This window comes from Monodon monoceros, unplaced genomic scaffold (assembly GCF_005190385.1).
Source record: "Monodon monoceros isolate NGI ecotype Baffin Bay Population unplaced genomic scaffold, NGI_Narwhal_1 Super_Scaffold_11, whole genome shotgun sequence".
NCBI classification, from domain to species: domain Eukaryota; kingdom Metazoa; phylum Chordata; class Mammalia; order Artiodactyla; family Monodontidae; genus Monodon; species Monodon monoceros.
In genome coordinates this window covers 126,158,109-126,179,668 of record NW_021703767.1, presented here as the reverse complement: position 1 = coordinate 126,179,668, position 21,560 = coordinate 126,158,109, and the positions used below count along the sequence as shown (strand labels likewise).

The 21,560-nt window shown below is 37.7% G+C and overlaps 1 protein-coding gene across 1 annotated transcript in view; it reads right to left on the bottom strand.

The window, feature by feature from the left end:
* The window catches only part of MSL2 (MSL complex subunit 2), a 36,307-nt gene that overhangs the window by 4,224 nt on the left and 10,523 nt on the right, over window positions 1-21,560 (bottom strand). The window lies entirely within an intron of this gene.

The window sequence follows — 21,560 nt, the reverse complement described above, 5'->3', positions numbered from 1 at the left end:
AACAACTAGCTCCCCAAAGAAGCAACTGCTCATTGGTTCCCAATTCAGGACAAATAGTAATTAACTCAAAGCAGCACCTGTTTTCTTATATACATTACATAATTTAGGACTGGGACAGAAAGTACTTCTGGTTATAGCTAGCGAAATCAGCAAACCCTCTCCCTTAAAAGCAACTATAAACCTGAAAATTTTTGACAAAGAGTCATTTTCACAACCAAAGACATAAAACCATCTGAGAAGCATTTATGTTTGAAAAACTGATTTCAGGTAAGGACAGTGGGAATCTGTGGTGTTCTGCTCCGGGGCTACCCAGGTTCTACCCTACCACCCAGCTCTATCACTGTTACCCTGTGAGAACCGGAAGCTGCTGTGATGGAAGGGGACTCATTCCACTTAGTACAGAAGACAATGCATAAACATGGAGGCATTATCACTGGAAGTGACTTGTCAGAAGCTGGCCAGTTGGGGAGGACAAACAGCTCAGCTCTTACTAGCCTGAGGTTACACAAGCTCAGGTTAGACAGAGAGGCCTCACACAAGATGGCAATTTTCCCCTAAGTTGATCTATAAATTCAATAAATCCCTTTGAGAATCCCATGTGACTTTTTCTTTTTTTAAGAAATTAACAGAATGATTCCAAAATTCATATGGAATCACAGAGGACCTGGGACAGCCAAAATAATGTTGAAAAAGAACAAAAAAGTTGGAGGACTTACACTACTAACTTTACAATCTTCCATAACCATAGTAATCAAGACAGTATGGTAATAGCAAAAGGATAGGTACATAAATCAATGGAACAGAATAGAGAGTCCAGAAAGAAATTTACATTTATGGTCAACTGATCTATTTGACAAGATTGTCCAAATAATTCAACAGGGGAAAAGAGAGTATTTTCAACACACTGTGTGAGACACTTTGATATCCCAATGCCAAAAAATAAACATATACAATATACACAAATATTAACTCAAAGTAGATCATACACATATAAATCTGAGAGCTAAAATTCAGAAGCAAAGCAAAATGCAGGAAAAAACCATGACTTCGGGCTGGGCAGTATTAGATGCATCATCAAATGCACAAAAGGGGAAGAAAACTGTAAAATGGATATTCACAAAATAAAAAACTTGTGCTTCAAAAGTCACCATTAAGAAAATGAGAAGATAATCCATGGACTGAGAAAAAATATTTGCAAACTGTATATCTGATAAAGGGCTTACAACATGATACATTAAAAACACTTTATGCAAATCAATAAAAAGACAACTCAATTTAAAAATTGAACAAAAGATTTGAATAAACATTCCACCAAAGAAAATATATAATAAGCACATGAAAATATGCCAGTATAATTAGTTATTAAGGAAAGTGAAACTATGGCATACTGCTACACACCTACTAGTACGGATAAACTCAAAATGAGGGATAATACCAAGAGTTGGCAAAAATGTGGAGAAATCAGAACCCTTCAATATTACTGGTGGGAATAGAAAATGGAAAATCACACTGGGAAACAGTTTGGTAGTTTCTTTAAAAGTTAAACAGGGCTTCCCTGGTGGCGCAGTGGTTAAGAATACGCCTACCAATGCAGGGGACACTGGTTTGAGCCCTGGTCCGGGAAGATCCCACATGCCGCAGAGCAACTAAGCCCGTGAGCCACAACTACTGAGCCTGGGTGCCACAACTACTGAAGCCTGCGCGCCTAGAGCCCGTGCTCCACAACAAGAGAAGCCACCGCAATGAGAAGCCCGTGCATCGCAACGAAGAGTAGCCCCCGCTCGCCGCAACCAGAGAAAGCCCACGCACAGCAACAAAGACCCAATGCAGCCAAAAATATTTTTATTTTTTTTAAAAGTTAAACATTTACCATACAAACCAGCAACTCTACTCCTAGGAGCCTATTCGAAGACAAATGAAAATATACATCCATATAAAGAGATGTTTGTGAATATGCATAGCAGCATTACTCATAATAGACAAAAACAATCCAAATGTCCATCAACTAGTGAATAAACAAAATGTAGTATATTCATACAAAAGAATACTGCTCAGCAATTAAAAGAACTATTGGTACAAGCCAAATCATGATGAAGTGCAGAAACACTGTGTTAAGTGAAAAGCCAGATGCAAAAGAGTACATTATTGTATTATCCCATTTATATAAAATGTCTAAAAATGACAGAAAAGCAGAAATAGTGATTGCCTAGGTCCGGGGGCAGGAGCATGGGTTAATTGTAAATGGGCACAATGGAACTTTTGGGGGTGATTAAAATGTTCTAACATCATATCGTGCTGATGCTTGTACAACTCTAAGAGTCCAACCTTCTTTCTACCCAATACAGGAATCCCTTAAAGTACCCTTGACTTAATCTAAGGAAGGCTGTAGGGGATATTAATACATACAGAGAGATGTGTACACGCTTAAAAGGATAAACCGTAAGGTTAAAAAGAAATACGTTATCTACTGGGAAGGAGAGACTGAACAAAGTGAAAAGGGACAGCACTACACTATTCTGGGTTTAATCTGTTTGGTAGCGTTTAACTTTTAAACCATGTAAATATTTTACATAATTATATAACAAAACTAAAAAATTTAAAGGAAATTCCTACAAATCAAAAGTAAAATGTACCAAAACTGTAATTTCTTATCAAATTGATGGTATAACTATTCAGTTAACTACTTCAAATGACTTTAAAACAGAAAATTGACTATAACGTTACATCCTTGTTTTGTTTTCGGAAATTACATTTATTGGTGGTAGTGTTGATAGTTATTACAAAGTGTTAGTGTCTAATTGTAGGATAAAGTAAATGTTGATGTCCTTGAGAATCTAGATATTTTTTTTAGTAGGAGGAAGGAAGTCATAAGATGTGAAAAGTAAAAAATCCTGTAGTCCTGAATTTCAATTGGATTTATCAGTATGAACTCATGTTTTCATCTTAAAAGTACATATTTCCTAGCACTCACTATACACTGAAAAGGCGTGGCAACAGTGGCAATGAACTCAGATAACCATGTTGAAAAACAATTTCTTGTTCAAAGGAATCAGAGCTTCTTGGACAAATGGCTGATTCTAGATCGGTGGCATAAGTTAGACGAGATGAGTTTTGATTACCTCCTTATGCCGGAAAGCAAGGAAACTATCAAAGATCCGGATAACATTAAAGGGACTCATGAGCAAACCTAAGAGGTTTCCAGTGACCAAAGATGAGAAAATCTGAGCATGCATAAATGCAATGGAATATAAAGCACACCTAAAATGTTCAAATCTCTAGAGTTCATTTAAAAAAAGGAAAAAAAATCAGACGCTAGTGAACCAGCTCATTAGTTTGAAAACTGGTAAATAAAGAGCAAGAAGCAAGTATTTATTCTGATTTACCTTACCTATATATAACTAAACCACCAAATAACCAAATCACAGATGAGAAGTTTCTCTTTATGGGAATAATGTAACTAATAAATGAAGAATGACATAATTTGAATGTCATCATTTTATAAGCCCTAATGATTTGCAAACTGTACAAGCTAAGTGATAAGTAAGGATTACCTCTTCTGGCCTTCATTCCATCACTGATTTTCTTTTCACCAGTCATGTCAATCAAAACCTCCCGGGAGGTACCAAACACCTTTAAAGGACTTACACCCTCCACATCTGTGTATTCTTCTATGAGATTTTAGGAGACTATGCCTAATACTAAGAACTGAAAATAGGTTAGAAAACACAAAAACTATCACTTATTGATTCATAATTCCACCACCACTGAGTTCCTAAGAACTTCCACTATGTGGCCTCATATTACCTACTGGATTGCCCAACCATTCCTCAACACAAATATTTGAAATTTTAATCTATCATTAAAGATGCCTATAAGCAAACTTGTTTTATGCACTCAGCTAAGTATCCTAACCCTCAAAAGCGTCCCAGAGGGTTCTCTTTACACTTCACAACAAAGGCAGCTCCAGTGATACAGGAACAAAGAAAAAGTTCAGAGGCTTCTTAGAGCTGGGGTAAGTGTTAGCCATATACTTACTACATGTCCCTAAGGAAACTCCTCCCTGCAAAATTAAGAAATGTCAGATAACACTTTTAAAATTGTAAATATACATCTTATACTAGAAAGTAAAATGGATGGGCAATCTTAGTTAAGCGGAAGCGCATCACTTACTGGCAGACTGTGCTATAAAAACTGGGTAGTATTTGGGGAAAGGTTTAATTTGCTTTAGCTTACATCATGTTCGCTATAGTTTCACACTCAAGTACAAAAAGACTTGCTCAAAACACATCTTCAGACCTTAAAAATTTATAGTTCATGACAAAAAGTTTTCCCACTGCACTGCCTTGAATCCTTAATCTGCAATATATCACAGGAATTATCTTCCTTTACATAATATTAATACAAGTTGTCTTCTAACTAAATGAATTTGATATTATGTGCGCCTGTTTAAATAATACTAAATGATGCTATACTGACCCTAAAAATACTAAAGACTAAATTTCATTTTTACTCTTCACTTTAATAGAAGTTACTAATTCCTTTTTTATTCTCCCTCTCCTTCACTTTTCCCAACCCCAAATCACCCAATTATAATTTGAGACTAAAATTTCATTTTAGATTACCACAACAGTCATTCTGGGAATTTCTGAGAATACATAAATATTGGCAAGAAATTTGCTAAGATATTTAATATCAGATTTTTTTAATGCTCTTAGCTTGGTGAAACTTTTTATTATAGTAGTTTCATAAAGTCAGAAAGTAGTATAATTAATTTTCATATACCTATGTATACCAGATTCAATAATTATCTAGATTATGCCCCATTTGCTTCATCTACCCATCTTTTGTTCTTAAGTATTTCAAAGCAAATCCCAGCAAACCTCTAAATACATCAGTATATATCACTACAAAGTACATTTTCTTGTGTAATCGCAATGCCATTATCACACCTAACAAAATCAATTATTTAAATAAATTTTAAACCAAATTTAGGTTTAACTTAAGTTAAAAAAAATCTTAAAGCCCTAGAAAAGGGCTTTAATTCTGGCATAAAAAAAAAAAAAACATTCCAAAAGTTATGTTCTTCTCAGTAAACATACTTTTTAGCCATAAAACGTTCCTTCTATTAAACAGATTTAACATAGACATTCAAATCACTACTTTACAGTATTAATAGACCAAAGGTAGCACTCGGACTGGTTGCCACGCACTTTATCCTTACCCCTGCGAAGAATAACTGACAGCATCAAGAATTACAAAGCAGCCTAAGTTTGAAAGAGATACCCACAGCACCAAAATAAATAAGCAAGTAGGTCTCAAATCAGCTTGCCCCTTTCTCCATACAAGGGATAGGCACAACTCCTTAGTATAAGCAAACAAAGATATGATTAGTTTTGGCAAACTCTTCTAAATACATAACTGATTCCAACTTCGAACAAAGCCACTGGTAATTCATTCACTTCAGAATACCATTGGTAAAAGTGGACCATACTATTGTTATGCTGACATGCAGACTACCAAGTAAATTATGCCTTAACTGCTTCTGAAACAAGATCTTTTATTCTCCTTTGTACAGTGATTGTGTTTAACCCCACTAATATCCTGACCAGATGACTGGGGGAAATTAAGTTTAAGAAGTGCGGAGAGAGGACACAAGAAAAAATAAAACCAATAATGGCTAAAATGCTTAGCAAAACTTAGTGAATGACTAAAAAACGATCTTGTGAACACTGGACCTGGCAATAATAATTATCATAAAATAAAACCTACAAAAGCTACAATAGGTTAAAATCTGACAGGGACAAACTAGATGTGAACAACAACAGAGAGACTACAAAATCAATTCCTCATTCTAAAGCTTACATGGAAAAGAAATGATCCCAATGAAAATAATTTCAGTAAAATGAAAACTGAAAAAAGTGGAAAATGGTTTAAGGAATTAAACTATCTCAATGGCTTAATTTTGTCGTTTGACCAAAAAAAGCATTATATAATTCTAACAGGCACAAAAAGAGCACTGATCAGAATCAAAACATTCTGTATTTACCACCACTCCTTGTCCAGAATTCCTTCTCCTGGTAATGCTTCTATTACAGCAACAAGGAATGCCTAATCAAAAACCTCAGATAATGCAAGTAATTTTATATAAGCCTTATTTGTTGTTGATGAGATGACACTTCAGGATCAGGGAAAATTAGCCAAGTCTCATATAAACAAATCCTGACGTCACTATCAGAAAGCAAAAAATGCACACAGGCAGGTCATGGTTAATAATTAAAACCATCATACCATTTCTCCAAGAAACATTCTTGGAAACCAGAGTATTAAACAGTCAAGGAATTCACAAAAATAAATAAATCTTATGATACTTAGATATATGGTATATACGGAAAAGTATCTGGAAAGAGGGAAAAAAATCAGTATAGAACTCCACAGCTGTCAAATATGTGGTATCCTACAAAAGAGAGAAAGCAGTTTTCTGCTTTTACTGATAATGTAAGCAACATGAAACAGAAGGGATATCATATAAGATACATTTCTACATACTAACTCAATAAAATATGCTTTCCATCACAGCTTAAATTTGCTTCCCAACAAATGGACCCACATCAAAACTGATTAGCAAAATTAAAGGTTACCAGATACTTATATTAAAGCTCTAAGGCAAAAGGAGGAAAAGAATAAAAATGAAAAATTTCACTTGCTAAAATATAATAATTATATTCATTGAGATTTTCTTAAAATCATTACTAAAGGAACTTTAAAAAAAATAGTACTAACTGGTTATCTTAAAATACTCAAAAAAGTAGAATTCTTAAATAAGAAGTTTCTAGGTTCACTTATGTTACTGATTCTAAAGCCAATTTCCTCAGCAATCACTACTGAATAAGATAATGTACTTTTCATCAGCCATTCCTTTCCAAATGGCCTAAATAACTGTATTGACCACCTAAATACAGACAGTCACACAGACAGAAAGAAATACAGAAAAAGAAGAGGGAAGGGGAAAAAAAAAAGCTTTATTAGCAGCAAAAAGAATTTTGTTGCCAGCCAGATCACATTGCTGTGAAACTCCTGAATCCAAGAGAGGACAGTAACTTAAGCAATGACAAAACATTTCACTTGAATGATGACAAGTGGCACACTTGGTCTTGGAAAGGCACTCTCAAATGTTGCAGACATAAAAACTTCAAATATTTTGTTCAGAAACGCAGTCTTGGATTCTTCTGCTATGCAAATCTCTCCTGCACCATAAGGGCAAGACTCTTTTTTTATAGACTCAATCTGACTCAATTTGTTTCAAATATACGTCATACGTTTCCATTTTCTACAGTATGACCAAAAAAGAAAAAAAATCTTTGTCCAGATTTTAAATTTTCTTAAGAGAAGTCAATAAAGGGACTTCCCTGGTGGTCCAGTGGTTAAGACTCCACGCTTCCACTGCAGGGGGCATGGGTTCAATTCCTGGTCAGGGAACTAAGATGCCACATGGCAAGGCCAATAAACAAACAAAAAAAATCAATAAAACGTGTGAGCCTGATCTCAAAGCGGGGCGGGCAGGGGGTGGCCTTTAATTTACAAAAGGTGATAAAAATGAAACTGCAGAAACACTAGTAATGAATGATTGGGCGGGGAGAGGTCAATTAAATGCCAAGATCTTTGTTCAACATGTTTGAGAAGGTTCCTTTTTGTTCCATTACAAAACATGTTCTTTCTAATAAGAATTTTTTTCTGTATGTTTGACACTATACAAATTGATCGTTTTCTTTCATTATATTACGTGACTCTTTCAACATTTACCTGAATATTTCTCATAAACATGAAAAACTGGTAGATGTTAAATCCTCTGAAGCAGGGGTTCACAGCCTGCTAGGAACCTGGCCACAAAGCAAGAATCAGCGAGCGAGCAAAGCTTCATCTGCCGCTCCCCATCACTCCCCATCACTCGCATTACCATCTGAACCATTCCCCCCTGCCCCCAACCGTGGAAAAACTGTCCTCCCTGAAGCCGGTCCCCGGTGCCAAAAGGGCTGGAGACCGCTGCTTTAAACTTTGCAAATCTGTTACAAATCAAAGAAGTTTTAAAGTTCATCATTGTTGGAAGTCAGGTTCCTAGGCAGTGAAACTCTTGGGAGAGAGGTCAGTGTGCTGAAAGTTTATCAGGTGAGGAAGGAAGGGGCAGAAGAACAAATTAGGCTGGGATGTATCACAACGAAGGCCTCAGATGACCCCACAGGGAGCTCTGAAGCTGGGAGGGCTCTTCAAGGTTGTCCTATGGTGGGACATGGGAGCCAGGTCTTTGAATGCAGGCTACTCCAAGGAAGGGGATGTGAGCTTGGGTGAGTGGCTCCCTTCAGCCAACAGCAAATCCCAGGGAAGTCTGACAACCCCAGCAACACTCCCACTAACTAAGAAAATGAAGTCCTTCAGTCCTGAAGTGGGGATTTGGGTAGTGTATACATAGCATCCACTACAATTAGTAATTGTAACTGTCCAAATCTGATGAATATGAGTAAAAAAAAATTGTAATAATGATGATGTACCTTTAAAAATGACTAGCCCTTGGGCTTCCCTGGTGGCACAGTGGTTGAGAGTCCACCTGCTGATGCAGGGGACATGGGTTCATGCCCTGGTCCAGGAAGATCCCATATGCCGCAGAGCGGCTGGGCCCGTGAGCCATGGCCACTGAGCCTGTGCGTCCGGAGCCTGTGCTCCGCAACCGGAGAGGCCACAACAGTGAGAGGCCCGCGTACCGCAAAAAAAAAAAAAAAGACTAGCCCTCCATTCCTTAAAGCTATAAAGTGACTAAATATCTAAGTTCTTTCTAGCTCTAAAATTTGATGATGCTAAGATTTTATGGCAAGATCTACAATGTATCAGAAGTCTTGCATTTGAATACCATTAACTGTTTAGGTGATAAGTATTATCAATATATTAGAGTTCTATCTTGTATACTGAAATTTTCGATAAAACTTTCAAAATAAAATCCAATGAAAGCTTGCATGTTTCCACTTCCCTGTATATTTTCATAATTTCAAACTTACCGACTTAACATATTTAAATATTCTCAAGTCTGATGATCTTTCTTCTTTTCAAAACCCTTCCTAAAGGTACAACTAAAAACTGTCCAAACAAACCAAAAAACAAAAAATACCTTCAACCTTCAAGCAGCCTTTAAAACCCAAATGCTTTCGTTTGTTTTGTTTTTTGTTTTAAATATTTATTTATTTAGTTATTCATTTGGCTGCGCTAGGTCTTAGTTGCTGCGTGCAGGATCTTCATTGCAGCGTGTGGGTTCTTTTTTTTTTAAGTTGTGGCATGCGGGATCTAGTTCCCTGACCAGGGATGGAACCCAGGCCCCCTGCACTGGGAGCACAGAGTATTAACCGCTGGACCACCAAGGAAGTCCCTAAGACACAAGTCTTCGGAATGACATATGCGGCCTTTCAGAATCTAGCCCACACCCACCCTCCCCCCAAAATTTTGTAACATTAAGCTTTCTCCACAAACTCCATACTCCATTCTCACCTGGCCATTCCAAAACAAGCAATGCTTGCTTACTCATTCCTCTGTGATTTGCTCTTCCTAGAATGTCCTTCTTCCTTCCTTGCATGGTAAACTTTTTTTTTTTTTTTCCCTGCGTTGGTTCTTCGTTGCTGCACGTGGGCTTTAGTTGCAGTGCACGGGGGCTACTCTTCATTGCGGTATGCGGGCTTCTCACTGCAGTGGCTTCTCTTGTTGTGGAGCACGGGCTCTAGGCTCGCGGGCTTCAGTAGTTGGGGCACGCAGGCTCAGTAGTTGTGGCTCCTGGGCTCTAGAGCACAGGCTCAGTAGTTGTGGTGCACGGGCTTAGTGGCTCCGCTGCATGTGGGATCTTCCCGGACCAGGGCTTGAACCCGTGTCCCCTGCATTGGCAGGCAGATTCTTAAACCACTGTGCCACCAGGGAATTCACTAAACTACTTACTCTTTAAGAATTGACTCAAATATGACCTCGGAGAGGAAGCCTTCCTTAATTCCTAGCCCTCAGTTTGTTCAAAAAGCACTTTGCACATTCTCCTATTATAGCACTTATCACATTATATTGTCACCATTCACTGGGTCTCACTCAAGGCCGGAAACTTATTTATCTCTGTATCCTTAAACCAGTGTTGGCACATAAGCCAGCACCTAATAAATGTACAATGAATGAATCATACAAAGCACACTAGAGTTGGGAGTGACCTTGGAAATAAACTTGTCCCATGGCCTCATTTTAACCAAGATGGCCTTTCATAAGATTACATAGCTAGTTACTAGCAATGAGAAATAGTAGCTTAGTCTATTGATTCCCAATCTAGTATTCTTTCTACTTAACCAGCAGCATCCCTACTTCCGCTACTAAGTCCATGGCATCCACTGAGACAATTTTAGCTTCTTTTCACTCATCAAAAAGAATGATCACTGAAATTGGACCATAACAGAAATCAACATATTAACCACAAGATGTAAAACCTTTTGGGGGAAGGAGACAGAAGAACAGGTACTGGCAGTAACGAATAGTGAGTGGGTCAGGAAGAGTGAAACGAAGGGGAGAATGGATGACCAATAATAGTTTTGTGAGGGTCAGGAAATCTTTACTGCATAGAAATTGGAGCTACAAGAGTCCTGCCTGGATTCTCTACACACCAAGCTCAATTTTTAAAGTCAATCTTAAATGTTTTAAATGAACATATATGCTATAAAGCACTGTACTACCTCCTCTGTAAAGAAAGCCCAACAAAAAAAACCTCAGCCTGCATGTCAGTCTACGAATTTACAGCATGAGAAATCTTAGCTAAAGACTGTATATATATATATGTATATATACATATATATGTATATATATATGTATATATTAAATGGGCGTTATATATATAATATTAAGTATAAAATAATTAAAATAGGTACAGTTGGTTTTCATAAGTGATATCACTTTAGAAAGCATTAATAGTAGCAGCATTAAACTGATGCTGATCAACCCCAATATATACATACACCTTATTCTTCCTGTGGTGTGAGAGTAACTATGCTGACTCCGAGTCATATCCATTCAGCTTAGATTCAATCAATCTGTAACAGCATTATCAAGGCACATATAAAGACTGGGAGAATATACTTCTACTGATGTCAAAAGTCTGACATAGGGCCTGAACAATAATCCTTCCATAATCCAATCCATTGATCTAAATATCCCCATTTTCCAACTTTTCCAAATGAAGAATTGTTTAGGCTATCTTCATTTAAGAAAATATTCCTCTTTCCTCAATCACTTCAGCGAGTAACTTCTGAGGCCCTGCTATATGCCAAGCACTGTGCATTTAACAAAGGATACTTGGACCTTTTTTACATCACTGAATTACAGCGCCAAAATTACACCTCAAAATTAAAGATGTAAAGTATGTCTTGAAACAATAGTAAGAAATCTCCTAGATACATAAACACATGGAAATAATAATCTGGATTCAGCTAAGAACAAAAATGACAATACCATAAAAAGATCTTATGTATCACTTAGCAAATGGGCACAGATGAATCAACTGTTTTAGACAATTTAAACTGTCCTTTTTAAAGCTTGTTTTTAGTTTTACAAAACCTGTGCCCAATATACTTTTTTGCAGACATATGTTGAAGTCTAAGCCTCTTAAAAATCTTTTCATTAGGCGAAATTCGTGAGTATGAATGCTACTCATTGGGTTTGACATATACACACTAATATGCATAAAATATATAACTAATAAAAAACTGCTGTATAAAAAATTCAAAAAAAAAAGAATAAGCTCAAATCAAAGAGAAATGAATTTGAAATTAGAGAACCCTCTTAAGAAGACAGCACTGTTTTCCTCTTGGCAGAGCTTCCTAACCCAGGTCTGTTCTTTTTAAATTTTTGACTAAGCAGCACTTTAGAATATGTTCCTTTAAACTTTAACACAATTTATTTTAGTAGTAAACCAAAAAGCAAATACATGCCTCAAAAAAATCAACAGGTCCAAACAACAAACTAAAGTTTCAAGGAAATTATTAGTTCTCTAATTAAATATTCAAGCAGCTATGTTCTAAACCACTATTAGCCCCTGATCATCTGGATTCCACAAACCTGTAAACTTTTCTTTAAAATATCTAGCACAAATAATTTCGCAGTATGACAGGAAAATGTGCATTTTAATTTAAAATAAGGGAATATTATAATATATATGCTCTGGTCACTAAAAATGGTGACACAGAGAGGTATTTTGAACACGTGACCCGGTAATTATTTTAAAGTTCATTGCATCACTTTAAATAACTAAGCACTACTATACTGAGAGACCAGTGATAGCTAAACATGTATACCAGGGGAGTGGGCGGTGAAAAAAAAAGACAAAATCCATGTTTCCAGTTTGGGAAAAGGATTACAGCCAGTCTGCAGAAAAATGAAAAATGGAAATCGACTGTTAAATATCGCAATTTTAAAAGTATGAACGTTACTCAAGCCAAGCTGTTTACTGCACATCTGAATGGTTAAATTTCAGAGTTTAACTTTTATATCTTTGGTCAACCTACAACTATGAAAAATACTTCCTGATACTCTTGGATGTATCGACAGTTTATACAAAGTAAGTAAGCTTCACCAGTCAAGTACTATTATAACTAAAAAACCAAACACTGACCGTACATTATTAAATGGATGATATATAAACCACAACACATTCATAAACTCAAGTCATGCCTCATTTCACGTTCTAGTAAGAATTAAAAGAGAATGCCAGACACCATTTATCTTAATAATTATGCAGGGGAGATTTTGTAGAGTGTTTTGTGGTTACAGAGCACTTCTGTAATATTCTGTTATTTTCATATTTTAGCAAAGCCATGATGGTCTCTCGTTAAATTATTACCAATACGATAAAACAGGCTAGTCAATTAGGCACAATTAAATCGATTCTCAGCTGAACAACAAACGTTAATTGAATAAATCAATATTAAGCTAGTTCCAAATTTCCCAAACTGGTGTTCCACTGTACCAGAATGCATTAACAGGTTTGCTTTAATACCCTCCTGGAGAGTCATCCCCAAATTTACATTAGTGTCTTAAAACTAAAAACTACCAATGTCAAGAAACTTGCTTAACACAGCATTACTTAAATTTATTGGCACATGTTTTTTCGTTTAAGTACACCTATAAACCTCACATAAGGAGTATTCAAAGACAGCACTACTGTTATACATGGATTAGTATTAGAATCACCTAGATGGCCTGCTTCAGACTGACTCAATAACTGCAGATACTGCCCAGGAATGTGTATTTTTAAAAAGCTTCCCAACAAATTCTGATCCACAACTGGGATTAAAGATACTTTAACCTTTTTTGCCTTGATGAACTGGGACTTTTTTTTTTTGCGGTACGCGGGCCTCTCACTGTTGTGGCCTCTCCCGTTGCGGAGCACAGGCTCCGGACGCGCAGGCTCAATGGCCATGGCTCACGGCCTAGCCGCTCCGCGGCATGTGGGATCTTCCTGGACCAGGGCACAAACCCGTGTCCCCTGCATCGGCAGGCAGACTCTCAACCACTGCGCCACCAGGGAAGCCCAAACTGGGACATTTTTCTAATCAGTTAAGTAAGAAATGTGATTAAAAGATTTCAAGAAATTTTTAAAATAAACATATTATCAAAGATTATACTATAAAGTTCATTTTAATAAAACAAAGAAATTTTGATTTCCTACTAACAAGGGCTACATCTTGCTTTATTTAAATAATGTAATAAATGCATTTTGGCAATATATCTATTTTTAAATGACCTCTCTTGTTTATAAACTCATGAATGTTAAAAACATAGGCGAAAATTGAATATATTATGCAAGGACAAAGCTGTAAATGTTACTTGGTTATCTGTAATTCTTGTATCTTTTACAAAAAAAAATTTTTAGTGTTCTGTTACTAAATGATAAACTAAGGGTGGCTTTAGACTGGTATTTGCAAACACTTCAAATAACACACAGCAAGTGTAGTTAGTCTTTATTCTCTAAAAATAAAAGGCCATACTGTATATCACTATGTATTCTCCTGCTAACATTGCTTTTTGGATAATTACCTACACCTTGTTGATATGGAGAATATTAAGAGAACAAAGACAATTTACACAGAAGGATAATAATAATCATGAACCAGATATTTGGAATCATTAGTATTTTTATGTTCCTCATTACCTAGTATTTCAATAGCAACCTAATTTTCTTAATGTTTCTTGTCCCCAACCAATGATCCATTGAATGGATATATGAAGAATTGAGAAAACTAAAACAATACGACTAAGAATTAATAAAATACGTGACTGAGTATTAAAACAACTTAAAACCCTCACGGCAGAAAGGATTTGGCAGAATTATTAACTGGTATGGCACGTGATTTGGTCCAGTAGTCATTTGACATCTCAAATTGCCTCACTTTAGAGGAAGAAAAATAGTTAAATTATCTTCTGTTTTTTAAATAACGGAAACCTTTTACTACATGAACACTATGGAACACCTTCTTGAACCCAATTCACTAACACTGATTTGGGGGAGTTGTTTTTCAACTCTATAGTGGTGAGCTCCAGTGATCTGTTCATAACCCTATCCAGCTCAATGTTTTAAAATCAAAACCTCAGATGCAAACACTGAAGGCATCTTTCAATGCTCCCACTGGTTTCAGGAACATCTAAGTTCTTTAGTTGTTATAGCACTGTCCAGTAGAACTTTTTTATGCAATGATGGAAATCTTTTACATCTATACTAAGGTAGCTATTACCCACATGTGGCTACTGAGCACTTAAGAAGTAGCTCAGTATAACTAAAGAACTTTTTAAAATTGTCACAACAGCTAAGTGGCTGCTATATAGGACAGTGTAGGTTTAGAATATAATCTGATTCTGCTTCCAGACAAAATGGAATAATTACATTTTGTTTCATTTTTGTTTCAGTTGGGAGACTTACTCTCCCAACTGAAACAAAAACTGGACAAAACAATGGTTTTCAGAAATACTGGGCAACAGACACCACACAACAGTGATCCGTGCATGGAGGAACAAATGAGCTAAGCCCTACAATTGCCCCAGCTTGCTGTCTGGAGACAATCTTCAGGCCACAGCACAAGGAGGGAGAACCAAGATAAAGCCCAGTAGTCTCCCGGAGTTGAGAAGACAGAGTCGCGAAGACAAGGCAGCTGGACTTCTCAGGGCAGAGTACTAGAGATGACAGAGCTGCACAGAGAAAGAACACCGTATTTATAGATGGTCTCTTTCAAATCTTCAGCTGAGTACTGAATGATCAGCACATGTTTATAAGGAAATTACCCCAGGATGGAGAAAGAATCCCCAGAAAGGAACAAAAAAAAACAATCCCTATAACTCAAAGGCAGCAGAACAATTCCTATTCCCACCACCTAGTGTGCGAAACCTCATAATTCACGAGGCATCGGATAGAGTAGTCAAAAGGTTCTTGCCTCAAGTAATGCAGAAAAATTAGCCCCTAAAGGCTGCTCTGGTTCCACCTAAAAAAAACCTTAAAAACAAGCCTTGAAAGGATCAAGGATCAAACTATCTGCAAGTAACTTAACCAAATTCCAAGAACAAAGCTCAAGAATATTTATAGTACAAAAATACCCACCCACAAGGTTAAAATTTTACCAACAAGGTACCATTCACAATATCTAGCATCCAATCAAAATTAACTCGGTATGCAAAAAAGTAGGAAAATATGACCCACGCAGAGAAGAAAAACCAAAGAGCAACAAAACTTCTACAGGATTACAGCAGAACAGTAAAAATTAACTATGTGACTATTACATTATACATTCTCACTATATTCCATATGTTCAGAATTATTTTATGCACCTAAAAACAGAACTTCAAAATACATGAAGCAAAAAGTGACAGAAATTCCAAAGAGAAACTGATAAATCTATAATTACAGTTAGAGATTTCAACATCTCTCAAAACATGACAATAGAAAATCAGTAATGACACAGAAGATCTAAACAACACCATCAACCAACTTATGAAAATGTTTTAACTGACCATAAACACTGTGAACCAATAACTATTCTGACTACAAACAAGATAAAGCAACGCTGATTCTTATACAGGTAAGGTTTCATAAAATAATTCAAGATCCCAACGACATTAGAATTCTACAGTTAAAAATAGATAGGGCTATTTTGCAGAGTAAAATTTAGCTCCCTACCCCAGAGGTATTCAGGAAAAGGCTTAGGTGAACTTTCAAGAATATTACAGAAACAGTTATCTGATGTGAAAAAATGACTGTATGATTTATGGTGCTTTCTGTCTAAAGCTTTATAAATTCTCATCATGAAGAATAACCTAGTAATACCTTCCTTGTAAAACATATGTAAAAATTGAGCTGGCAAGCTCAATGACGCTATAAAAGGATCCCTGAAACAGCTCACAGCTTCTGGTGGATAGAATATGTCAGTCATATCGTATGTCACATCCTGAATAAATTCACTCACAAGCTGGACAACCAACTGATTAACTGTAGAGGGGATTCAGAAATCCAACACAAAGATACCTGAATTGGAATGCTCCTTTCTAACCCTAGAATCCCATATTATATATGGCCAGAGTCCCAAATTTCAGAACAGCAGACAGAGATTTAAACTTCAAGGGAATGGCATTTAGCACGATTGAGAGGAGGTCAAAAGCTATACCCCGGACCACGCACCTGCACATGCAGGATCTTAGTTCCCCAACCAGGGATCGAACCCACACACCCTGCAATGGAAGTGCAGGAGTCTTAACCACTGGACCACCAGGGAAGTCCCTAGGTATGCCTTTAATTGTTGCAAAAAGAATTTTAAAACTACTTGACTTTGCCAGAAAGCCTAAGTTATTTCCAAATTTGACGCCAGACAACATTTTAAGTGCACATTTTTTGTGGATTGTAACAATAAAAATAGACAAATGCTAATTGATAAGACAAACTAAATTCAAAACACAAAATATATGCTGGCTATAAAACTAGATTAAATACAGGTTGAGATAGGCAGATATTCCAAATCTGCAAAGATTCAACATTTCTGAACAGAAAGGCAATGAACTAGAATAATTCTGTTAAAATATTCAGGAGTCAGAAAAAGGAAAAGATGAGGAAAATGGTCAGACATACACTAATTAAGGTGAAAAAAATTATCTGAATTAATTTCCTAACATGGGAACAACAAAAAGAAATCTTTAAAAGAGGAAAGCCAATAACAGAAACTAAACAGTTAAGAAAAAAAGTCAAAGGTGATGGACAAAGAGAAAAATATAAATTAAAGATTCTGAAATACCACCTTTTAAATTAAAAGATAAAATTTAATCAGACCTCACAAAAACAGATTAAATCATACATTAAAATGTAGCCAGGTGGACTCTGAGGGAAGGTGTCAACTGAGAAGCTAATACAATAAGGCATTAACCAATTAGTGATAGTATGCTATCAACGCAATGAAAACAAGGAGTGCAAACACAGGAGGAGGACTAAATGTTCAAATTAATTTGAAAGAATGAAAACCACAACCCCAAGACTCAAAAAATATGTTGTTTGTTTTACTATATCAAACAGTATATCCTATGATTTTAAAATCAAGGTTTCCAGGAAGGGGCACAAAATTAAAGTTTTTAGATTTTAGCCTTTCCTAAACATATTTTCTAATAACATTTCCTCACTAATCCCAACTCCCAGGCACCATCAAATTACTAAACACTGTCTCATCCTTCTCTTCATTCTCCTCAGGCCCACACTAGATCCGGTCTATTTCCTCTCTTAACTGAATCCTCTCCCAAGCACCTGATAAGCCAGGTTTTATCGGATCTTCCATACAATTCAGTACTTTCTGTCAAGTATATACCCTGTGAAAGCACTGTACTAGACATGTATATAAATTTAAGGATAGAAAATATTTAATCTATTCACAGTGAAATACGCCTAACCAAAGACAAATTGTAATACAGTATACCAAAAAATTAAGCTGTTATGATAACCATAAAGAGGACAAAATTTTCCTTTTGCGTTATCTTATGTTGTTTCCTTTTCACTACCACCACTATTCCGGCCTCTATAATATGGATACATCTGATATCCTTCCTAACTGGGTTTCACCACACTCCAATAATCAATCCTATATTCTATCCCAAAACTAACCTTTTTAAATACAAAATCTATATATAACATCACTCTCCTACTTAAAATATTTCTCAAACACAACAGGGATTTGCAAATTCCCCTACCCGTATCAGGACGGGGGGGAGGGGAGCGGGGGGGGCATAAAATGCACATTACAAGGCCCTGCCCACAGAGATTCCAATTCAATCAGCCTGATATGATAATTGGGAATCTGAATTTTAACAATCCCTTTAGGTTTGATTTAGGTGGGCTATAGAGCACACTTTGAAAAAGAACAGGTCTATGAGGTAAATGTCAAATTCCTTAGCCTGGCATCAAGGTTCCCTGTAAAAAGGCCCCGAGTTACCACTATAGGGCAAGAATGGACTCTCTTCATTAGAGATAAACTTGATTTTCTGCAGCCTAAACAAGCCAATGTTCTCTCCCTCAAGTCTTGCTGAAAATGTTCACTTTTTACCATTCCTCCTGGCCTAGCTCAAGCACCTAGCTTTTCACCAAATTGTGAAAAGGAGATTTTTCTTAGGAAAAGAAACCAACAGTTAAATTAATATATCTGACATAAAAAAAGTAGCTGCCAGAACACAGTACTAAATATTGTTCTTCCTTAACCAACCTACTAGATAAATGTTCCCTAAAGAATTCTTCCCAGATCAGAGAGAACAGGTAAACTTAAGTCCCAAGAAAAAACTGGTAAACCAAACTGCTTTAACCCCAGTGAGGGTTGCCCAAACTTTGACCCAAACAGTTATTCAAAAATGAGTTACTGGGGGGAAAATCTCACTTACTGTTAATTTCTGAAATTTTTACACATGTGACAAACTTACGAGTAAGTTAATATTACATCAATGTTGGTAATAACATAAGTGCCTCTAACACACAATAATTGCTGGTTTACTTATGTCTTCCCCATAACACTGAGCAACATATGGGTAGGGGCCATGTGTCTTAATTCATCTTTTTATTCCAGCACTGAGAACAACACAGTGATTAATAAAGATTTTGTGAGCAAAAAACAAAATTTTTTTCAAGATAAAAAAATGATAGTGATTCTCCAAAGATGATATACAAACAGCCAAGAAGCATATGCAGGACAGAGGGGGAAGATGGCAGAAGAGTAAGACACGGAGATCACCTTCTTCCCCACAGATACATCAGAAATACATCTACACGTGCAACAACTCCTACAGAACACCTACTGAACGCTGGCAGAAGACCTCAGACCTCCCAAAATGCAAGAAACTCCCCACGTACCTGGGTAGGGCAAAAGAAAAAAGAATAAACAGAGACAAAAGAATAGGGACGGGACCTGCACCAGTAACAGGGAGCCATGAAGGAGGAAAGGTTTCCACACACTAGAAGCCCCTTCGCGGGCGGAGACTGCGGGTGGCGGAGGGGGAGAGCTTCAGAGCCGCGGAGGAGAGCGCAGCAACAGGGGTGCGGAGGACAATGCGGAGAGATTCCCACACAAAGGATCGGTGCTGACCAGCACTCACCAGCCCGAAAAGCTTGTCTGCTCTGGGAGCTGAGGCTCGGGCTGTGGGTCGGAGCACAGGGAGAGGACTGGCGGCCTGAACACAGCCTGAAGGGGTTAGTGCACCACCCCTAGCCGGAAGGGAGTCCCAAGAAAAAGTCTGGACCTGCCGAAGAGGTAAGAGACTTTTTCTTTCCTCTTTGTTTCCTGGTGCGAGAGGTGAGAGGAGAGGGGATTAAGAGCGCTGCTTAAAGGAGCTCCAGAGACGGGCACGAGGCGCGGCTAAGAGCGCGGACCCCAAAGACGAGCATGAGACGCTAAGGCTGCTGCTGCCGCCACCAAGAAGCCTGTGTGCGAGCACAGGTCACTCTCCACACCTCCCGTCCGGGGAGCCTGTGCAGCCCACCACTGCCAGGGTCCCGGGATCCAGGGACAACTTGCCCGGGAGAACGCACGACGCGCCTCGGGCTGGTGCAACGTCACGCCGGCGGCCGCAGACCCGGCCCGCACTCCGTACCCTTCCCTCCCCACCACCAGAGTGAGCCAGAGCCCTCGAATCAGCTGCTCCTTTAACCCCGTCCTGTCTGAACGAAGAACAGACGCCCTCCCATGACCTACACGCAGAGGCGGGGCCAAATCCAAAGCTGAACCCCGGGAGCTGTGCGAACAAAGAAGAGAAAGGGAAATCTCTCCCAGCAGCCTCAGGAGCAGCAGATTAAATCTACACAATCAACTTGATGTACCCTGCATCTGTGGAATACCTGAATAAACAACGAATCATCCCAAATTGAGGAGGTGGACTTTGAGAGTAAGATTTATTATTTTTTCCCCTTTTCCTCTTTTTGTGAGTGGGTATGTGTATGCTTCTGTATGAGATTTTATCTGTATAGCTTTGCTTTCAACATTTGTCCTAGGGTTCTATCTGTCCGTTTTGTTTGTTTTATTTTTAAAAAAATTTTTCTTAACAATTATTTTTTTACTTTAATAACTTTATTTTACCTTACTTAATTTTATTTTATTTTATCCTCTTCCTTTCTTTCTTTCTACTTTTTCTCCCTTTTATTCTGAGCCCTGTGGATGAAAGGCTCTTGGTGCTGCAGCCAGGAGTCAGGGCTGTGCCTCTGAGGTGGGACAGCCAACTTCAGGACACTGGTCCACAAGAGACCTCCCAGCTCCGTGTAATATCAAACGGCAAAAATCTCCCAGAGACCTCCATCTCAACACCCAGCTTCACTCAACGACCAGCAAGCTGCAGTGCTGGACACCCTATGCCAAACAACTAGCAAGACAGGAACACAACCCCACCCATTAGCAGAGAGGCTGCCTAAAATCATAATAAGTCCACAGACACCCCAAAACACACCACCAGACGTGGACCTACCCACCAGAAAGACAAGATCCAGCCTCATCCACCAGAACACAGGCACTAGTCCCCTCCACCAGGAAGCCTACATAACCCACTGAACCAACTTTAGCCACTGGGGACAGACACCAAACAGAACAGGAACTACGAACCTACAGCCTGCAAAAAGGAGACCCCAAACACAGTAAGATAAGCAAAATGAGAAGACAGAAATACACACAGCAGATGAAGGAGCAAGATAAAAACCCACCAGACCTAACAAATGAAGAGGAAATAGGTAGTACCTGAAAAAGAATTCAGAATGATAGTAAAGATGATCCAAAATCTTGGAAATAGAATAAAGAAAATGCAAGAAACATTTAACAAGGACCTAGAAGAACTAAAGATGAAACAAGCAATGATGAACAACACAATAAATGAAATTAAAAATTCTGTAGAAGGGATCAATAGCAGAATAACTGAGACAGAAGAACGGATAAGTGACCTGGAAGATAAAATAGTGGAAGTAACTACTGCAGAGCAGAATAAAGAAAAAAGAATGAAAAGAACTGAGGACAGTCTCAGAG